Here is a 7,194-nt window from a genome sequence, read left to right as displayed (position 1 = left end):
GAATCTCTGGTGAATTCCTGGGATGTTTTCGTGCCTCTGTGGGTTGAAGCCTGGGGCAGCTGTCCCAGCCCTTCTGGGTCTGACTTTGTAACCAGGTCCATGTCGCTGAAACTCTACAAATCGGTTTTCTCTGTCTGCACGGGGATAGTGTTATCTAGAGTCTACCTCATAGGGCCACTCGAAACTCAAGTGAGATGATGCGCGTGAAAACATTACTGTAAATCGGACAGAGCTGGCCATGCGTTGGCTGTTATTTACGAGAGAGTTCAATTGGTAAAGAAGTACCCCCAGTGGGAGTCCTGACCGCTTGCCTTCCTGTCAAACACTTCCCTCGACCTCGTGGTTCAGAATACATGAAGGAGCGGGATGTCGTGGGGGAGAGCATGGTCTGGAAGCACGTGACTCTGGGTCAGGTCTCCAGCCCCACGCTACACGGAGATGCATTCATCTGGGGGAATCATCGAACCTTTTTAGTTTCTTCACCTGTAAAATGAGATGTTTGGACCAAAACACCTTATATATTCTCTCAGTATTGTGAAAATTAATAAACCTCACTAAAATGGAGTTGGGGGGCGGGTAGGGGAGCTCTCACACAGTCCCGCCCCATGTCAATTACAGGAAGAGATGTCAGTTACAGACACAGGCAGAAGGGTCAACAGGAGAGTATTATCATCAATTACGGTCCTCAGCAGGGAAAGATGTACATCGCTTCTTCTACAAGAAATCCACTCCCCAGGAACTCGGCCAGTGAGAAACTGTCATCTCCTGAACACTCTCTTTTCTCCGATGAGCTTTTATTCAAAACAACCCCTCCCAACTTCCTTCTCTTTCTCCATAAAATTAGATCCCTCCCTGTGTCGAGCTTGCCTGTGGCTTTTGCTGTAGCTTGCGTGTCCCGAATTATAATTCTTTGCTGCTCCCTGATAAACCCGTTTTGCTGGTAAAATAACTGACTTATTTTCAAGGTCAACGGTATAAAAACCATGCTTTTTAGACTTTGTAAGATACTCAGGATTTACTGAGATATGCACAGTGTGAGCTCAAGGACCTGTCTTCGTCACTGAGGTGTCCTCTGGTGGCATATATGAGGCCCGACATAGTATGTACCCAATAAATACATGTTTAAGATCAGAATGATAGTTCAATCATAACAGTAACTGGCTTGTGGGGTAACTTTCTCTCTTAATGCAATTTTAACCTTTTCGATAAAAATGAATAGTTGAGTGTGTACCTCTATGAATTAATAAAAGAAATGCTTTTCTAAGACTATCCAAATTAATCCACAAACCCCCAAACTGATTCTGATGCTGATTTGAAGAAAAAGTTCATCGCGCCTTGAAAGGATATAATATCTAAAGTCGGGATTTTCTGGAATTTAGTTCCATCACTTTGTCTATGTCGTATCTTTCAGCACTAAAATGTTAAGATCTAGAACTTAAGAGCTTGGCAACTTTTCTTTAACTCCTTCCCACGCTCACCCCCACCCCCTCATCCCGGACTCCTTTCGGCCTCCCAGGATGCTCTGCAATGATTGCCAAGTTGTTTCTAGGCTCAGGGTCTCTGCACATAAAATTCCTTTAACCCGAAATCACCTCCCTCCCTCGCTCTGTCACCTGGCTAGCACCTACTCCCCTTCCAGGCTCAGCCTGAAACGTTATTAGATGTTTCCTGACCCCCTAGTGGGTCAGGTGCCAGCAGCACCCGGATGTTCTTTTCAAGCAACAAGTCTGCACCGTGTCATTTATCACACTAGACTATCAGGGTTAGGGTGCAGGGGATGAGGGCATAAGCCCTGGAGTTCTCAGCGGGCTAGCAGGGCAAATTGGCCAGGACGATGCCTCATTCAATGGCACGTAAAAGGGATCTCGAGTACTAAATGGCTGAAGGATTCGTATACTGCAGCGTATAGAATGAGGCTAGGCACATAGTATTATGTAATGTTTGCTGATTCTGGTGTTAAATATTATGATCTGTTTGCTCAGCTCCAAGCCCATCGGCCCCCCGAGAGTAGGAACCGTATTTTAATTCACTGCTCTATCCCAGCACCATCTATTTCTGTAAATATTTGTTGAATAAATGGATTTTTCTTTTCTGCTTCATTAAAGCCACACAGGAGGATACCTCTTGCCTAACCGAAGATGATAAACCTCGTACAATACTCAAAGAGAAAGCATGTGAGTAGGTGGGGGATGGGAGTAGCCAAGTCTGCTCTGTGCTAAAGCAGTCTTATTTAGAATAGAATAAAGTTTTGGTCACACCACTTTAAAAGCTGTGACTGGTGATCAATTCTGGGAAAATTAGCTTACCGATGGAAGTGGTAATTGATGCAGCTGAGTGTAGATACTTAAAAGAAAACAAAGCAGTTGAACCCCACTCGCTCATTCAACCAATAAGGGCTGAGCCATCTTCCTTCGCATCTGCCAGTACAGATACTCTCTTTTCCAGGCTGTGTCGCATCGCCCCAAGTTCGGCGTCCACCGTCCACATACTCCTTAGTGTGGTTCAAAACGTCATTCAGGACCTGGGCCCCTGCCTGCTTCTCCAGCCTCAGCCTTTGCCCTGGCCCAGAGCGCCCAGCCCCTAGCTCAGAAAACCTACCTCTGTTCTTCAAGACTCAGCTCTGGTGTCGCCACCAGGAAAGGCTTCCCTGACAACTCCAATTTGTTCTGTGCCCCGGTTGCTTGCCACGCAGGTTCAGCCACGGCGTGACTGCCTCATGTGGTGATCGTTCTGCCGGATTGGGATCAGGACTTGTGTCTTTTATTTCGGCGTCCCCGGCACGGGGCTCTGCGCACAGAAGGGAGCAGGTATACGGCAGGGAGCAGGTGCACGGAATGAGCGAGTGGAGGGGTGAAGGGCTGGACGGTTGGGACTTCTTAGGTGTCCCCTTCACACTCTCACTCTGAATGTTCTTATTCTCGCCTCATGCGCTTATTATACTCAGCCTCCGAGGCTAGTTCTGAACAACCTCGAGTAACTGTAGCCTCTCTGTCTCATGTTCTTTCTGTGAAATAGAGATTATTTGCAAATATTAAATAAACACACGGTCCCAGTTTACAACAAGTTCCATGTACATGATCATCTGCAAATAACAATTTTGTTTCCTCCTTTTTAATGTTTACCCCTTTGATTGTCTTCTCTCGCTGGGTTGGCACGGATTTCCAGGTAAGGGGGGCAGTGACGCTGGGCATCTTTGTCCTGTTTCCAGTCTCCGAGAGAGGGCATCTGAAATGTCTCTATCGAACCAGATACAGATTTATTTTCAAAGCTTGTATGTTACGTGCCATCGAGTCAGCACCAGCTCCTGGCGACCCTGTGAAGGAGCGATGGCCCTCACGTTCCGTCCTGGGCAGCCCTGCTCAGCTCCTGTAGACTGATGCCGATGGCTTCCTGTATGGAGTCGACTCACCTCAGGGTTTGTTTTTCTGTTTTAGTAAACTACACATGTTTCTTGTCTTTGACGTACAGAGACGAGTGAAATCTATACCTTGGCCTATATTACTTAATCTTTCCCACAACTCACAATTTATTTTCCTCCTCTCCCCATCCTTGAGAGAGTAGAGGTTCCAGCTCATATGGAGCCCAGCAAAGAAACAGTCATGCTGATCCAGCTCATGCTGAAGGAACATTTGTAGAAGGCAGAGTGTTAGAGATCCAGCCCTTAGCTGAGCTAATCCCAATGCAAAAGGTCCCTTCTCCCTGACCCCACTTCCTTCAAGTGGATGAGAAACACTCTCGCTTTTCCCGTGTCCCAATTCTGTTCTAAAGTATCAGATATTGTTCAACATCTGAATGCATTATGCTTTAATGAAATATTTATTTTAACAAATTATATATTTTTTAAAAGTCTACTTTTAAAAGAGTGTATCTAAAAGCAGTTCCCACGAATGAACACTGATGCTATCTGTTTTAAAAAATACTTCTTTATTAAGTGTATTTGACGACTCTGCTAGACCTTTGGGACGGAACTATGAATAAGACAGAAATAGTTCCTGCTCCATGCTAGTTGCAGGAGAGAAATAAAACGCAGGAAGACAAAGTGTAAAGTGTTTCAAATACGAAGAAAACAAAAGGCTGACAGAGAAGAAGGGGGAAGCTACTTTAGAGAGAGTGGCCAGTGAAAGTCTCTGCAAGGGGTGACATTTAGGTTTCGAGTGGAAGGCGTTACCCTCAAAAAAGTTGGAACTGGAGTTGGAGTGTCCACTCTCAGCAGAGGATGGGGCAAGGCCCTGGTGTGGGAAGAGACGTTTTAGGACTTAAAAGGAAGAAGCTAAATGCCAGCAGAAAACAAAACAAAATATAAGACCAAAAAAACCCAAGCAGTACGTTACCTTATTAATAAATGAACCGAGCTCAACAATAACTTTAAGGGTTGGGGCAAAAAAAAAAAATTTTTTTTTAAGCAAAAAAGTCAATACAAGGATGGAAACATGGCTGAGTTCTCCCAAAGGCCAGGCATGGAATGATCAATGTGTCAGGTGTCATTTCAGTCCCAGGAGGCGGTGAGTTTGTCACACTATCGTGACCAGCCTGGATGAGGGAACTAGAGAGCTGGCACTGGCAATAACAGCGGGAAATAGGACACCTCGCTGATAGCGGTCCCGGGGGGCTGCTCCAGCCTTGTTCTTCCCCTGCCCCTTTTATGTGTATTTTTACCATGAGAGACACTGAAAAAACATGCAAAATCTCTGAGTTTAGCCGGAACGATTTCTGTTGAACTAGGCAGCGAGCCAATTCAATTAGAAAAATGAAATCGTGGTGGTGGCGCGGGCGGAGATCGAATCTTCCATGTGGCTGGAAAGTACAGGCTGGATTAGGGAGGGCGGACTTGAACACCTAAAATAAACTGTTTTCTCATTTTTTCTGTTTCTCTTCTCCGCTCTGCTCTTCTTTATTTTGACTCCACATTCAAGCTCCACCGTCCGGCATCTTCAGAGTTACTGTTCTTTGCAGAGAACGGTTCTGGTGGAGGAAGAGGGCTTCTCCGACCTTAGCCTCTGGTTCGTGTGGCCATTTCTGAACCGATCGCTGGCCTGTGTGTGTGAAGTGGGAGCCGCCGACGGGCAGGCCTGGGGTACAGACCCAGCTCTGGCGATGGAGGAGGAGGAGGAGGAGGCAGAGGTGGGGAGGTGGCCGAAGGGAGGCAGCCTCCTCTAGAGAGGACCGAGGTGGAGGGATGGGTGGTTGCTCGGGAGGGAAGTTAGGGTGTGGTGACAGAAAGAAGCGTGAATGCGCGCTGAGCCCCCGGAAAGACGGGAGCCTTGCATAGCGATTCATCTCGCGGCTTCCCATCTTCCACACGCCTGATTTTAAAAAATGCTCCCACGGAGAAGCGTGCAATTATTCCACACATGCGTGAAAATGCATGTACCGACACCCCGCCGAGAGGGCACCTTCCTGTGTGTCTAGCTCCATGACCTTTAAATGATTTTTATTCTCCTTTTCTGACGCCACATGGATAAACTCCAAATTCGATCCCTCTTCACACAGTGTAAAACGGTCAAGGGAAAAATAGGATAATCCCTACTCGAAAGGCAAGAAAAGGGTAAATGATGAGCAGGGAGCCCCTCCCACGGGATGCATTCAATTCTGCTAATTAGCAATAACAAGAATTACCTGCTCTGCAGGGACCTGAGGTCTTTGGCCAATTTAGCTATTTCCACTCCCATCTCAAGGGGAAGATTCTCAACGTTTTGGAGCTGGGGCAGGTCCGCCTGCTGGGAACCAAACTGCGTGGGCGGCAGAGGGCTGGAGTTCACGGGCTCTCCAGAACCCTGGCCAGGGGTCCCTTAAGGCAAGGGCTTGGGGTTGATTCGCTTTCCAGCCCTCAGCTGCATGGCCACCATCTCGACCTGTGGGCGTGCGTGGAGGACTAACGGATTGGCCCCTTGATGCAAAGCAAGGAGCGTCCTGGTGGATAGCTCTTTTAATTAGGGTGACCTGCTTTAGCGCTGTCATTCAGGTGTAATTATTAATAACACCCCTCCTCACGGTCAAAAATTGTCCCATTTTGGATGATAAATTATATGGTCACCCTACTTAAAATGGGGTTAATTCTTCCCTTCCTCAGGCAGGGAGGGCACAGCAGGAGCCTAACTAGTGCAGACCCCAGACTCAGCCCCTCCATTACCTGCATGCCCTTGCCGTCACTCTGGAAAGGTCAGAGAACTTCAGTTTTCTCACCGGGCATGGCTCGGTGGATCTGACTCTTGACCGTTCGTTCAGGTTTGCCAGCTAGAGGCAGGAAGAGCATCTCTCAGCCAGGCTGTCATGTCTTCCTTCTTTGTAGGCCAAGTTCGACATCGGCAGGTCTCGTTCTTTAGAACATGTGTAAAAAGTACAAGGAAATCCTGACATTCATCCATCAAAACTTCTAAAACGCCACCCTTGAAATGCTGGGGTCTGAGACCTTTCATTCATTTTTTTTTTTTTTTTTGGCTTCTGTATCACAAGGATTTCCAATCTCCTAACCTGGTACAGAGGGATCCTTTCTACTCACCCTCCCTCACCTTAGCCAAGTGCAGTTAGGGATCTGCACTGCAGCATCCCTCGCCCAGCTGTGTGGAACTCTTTTGGCTGCAAGAGCTAGAACTCAAAATAGCTTAAGCCCAAAGGGGAATGTTTTAGCTCATGTAACTAAAAGTCTGGGGTACTTGGTTTCAGGCAGATCAAAAATATCAAAAGGATTTGCTCGTGCATGCATTCTCTCTCTCTCTCTCTCTCTCTCTCTCTCTCTCTCTCTCTCTCTCTCTCTCTCTCTCACACACACACACACACACACACACACACACACATTTTTTTCTCAGCTCTGCTTCCTTCATAGTAGCTCTCCTAGTATACAACAATACCTGTCCGATTCACTGGCAGTGTGACCATGTGCCCTCTCTAAACCACATGAGGCCTAGGTGGAGTTATTTCCCCAAAGGTGCTATTAATAAAAAAAAAAAAAAAAAAAAAAAAAAAGGGTGGGGTGGACGCTTCTCAGGGTAGGAAAAACAGCAGATGACTGCCTCATACCTGAAAGCTTAAACAATGTATGCAAATCTAGCCAGGTCAATTCCCCTTTTGAAAGGTGAGGACCAGAAGAGTTATCTATTCCACCTTGAAGTGACGGGGGGCGGGGTTAAGGCACGTGTCAATATTTGCTTAATTTAAAAATAAAATAAGACCCATGCCCACGGGCTTAAGAGTTTA

At 46.8% G+C, this 7,194-nt stretch overlaps 1 long non-coding RNA gene across 1 annotated transcript in view; it reads right to left on the bottom strand.

Moving 5' to 3' along the window:
• Nucleotides 1–3,903: 3,903 nt before the first annotated feature.
• Nucleotides 3,904–7,194, bottom strand: part of LOC120585114 (uncharacterized) — an 8,155-nt gene continuing 4,864 nt past the window's right edge. The window contains exon 3 of the long non-coding RNA XR_005648230.1: nucleotides 3,904–6,317. This is a non-coding gene — a long non-coding RNA (uncharacterized LOC120585114). The remainder of the gene's footprint in view (nucleotides 6,318–7,194) is intronic.

Source organism: Pteropus medius, unplaced genomic scaffold, assembly GCF_902729225.1.
Source record: "Pteropus medius unplaced genomic scaffold, Ma_sr-lr_union100, whole genome shotgun sequence".
Classification (NCBI taxonomy): Eukaryota; Metazoa; Chordata; class Mammalia; order Chiroptera; family Pteropodidae; genus Pteropus; species Pteropus medius.
The sequence above is the reverse complement of the archived record's forward strand: the minus strand, read 5'-3'. Positions and strand labels throughout refer to the sequence as shown.